Source organism: Prionailurus viverrinus, unplaced genomic scaffold, assembly GCF_022837055.1.
Source record: "Prionailurus viverrinus isolate Anna unplaced genomic scaffold, UM_Priviv_1.0 scaffold_72, whole genome shotgun sequence".
Lineage (NCBI taxonomy): Eukaryota > Metazoa > Chordata > Mammalia > Carnivora > Felidae > Prionailurus > Prionailurus viverrinus.
Genome location: NW_025927634.1, coordinates 371,896 through 372,887, shown reverse-complemented (window position 1 = coordinate 372,887; position 992 = coordinate 371,896).

Below are 992 nucleotides of genomic sequence, written 5' to 3'. Positions count from 1 at the left end.
TGCTTGAGCTCTCTCTGCTGGCCACCATGGGAATTCCTTCAATGTGGAAGGCCCTGGTTGCTCAGCTGAGAGACCGAAGGTGCTCTGGGCAACTAAGCCTGTTCTCCTCGTTGGGAAGGTCTTAGTGACAGGGCCTGGACACAAAATCTTTTCCTTCTCTTTCTTGTGAGTGAAGAATGAAACCGAATTTATTAACGTAACGACATCATTGGTAATGTTTTAAGCAATATTCACAGAAAAATAAGACCACCGATTTACACATGCTGAACAAGAGGTAATGTTGTTTACCACCAAAATACTTAGGTTAGATAAAGAATGGACACCTTTGAGAGAGAGAGATACCGGCGTCCAGCGATGGAGTGAATGAGTCCTAGGGATACAAGGGACAGCCAATGGAATGGAGTCAATCCTGTAACAATATTGTTGCATGCTTTCACAGGATAGCTACACTTGTGGTTGAGTACAACATAATGTAGAGACATATGGAATGACTACAATGTATGCCTAAAACTAACACAACGAATGTGTGAACAATATTTCAATTAAAAATAGACATCCTTTACACTATCTTTAATTTCTTCTTCTTTGCCACTAAACTATCTTTCCTGGGGCGCTTGGGTGGCTTAGTCGGTGAAGCGTCCGACTTTGAGTCAAGTCAGGATTTGGCAGTCCATGAGATTGAGCCCCGCATCAGCCTCTGTCCTGAGAGCTCAGAGCCTCGAGCCTGCCTCATATTCGGTGTCTCCCACTCTATCCCCCTCCCCAGCTCGGGTTCTCTCAAAAAAAGAAACATTAAAAATGAAAAATCATTCCTCATTGAGAATCTGCGAATTTCCATTCATACCAGATTCTCTAACATCACCTTCTTGGTGTTGAAAGCTTATCTGAAAAGTCACGAATAATATCTTTGATGACACATATGTGACAACGTCAGAATGCAACTTACAGGGAGCTACACATCAGTTGTGAATTTACAGTGTGTATCCTTGGCT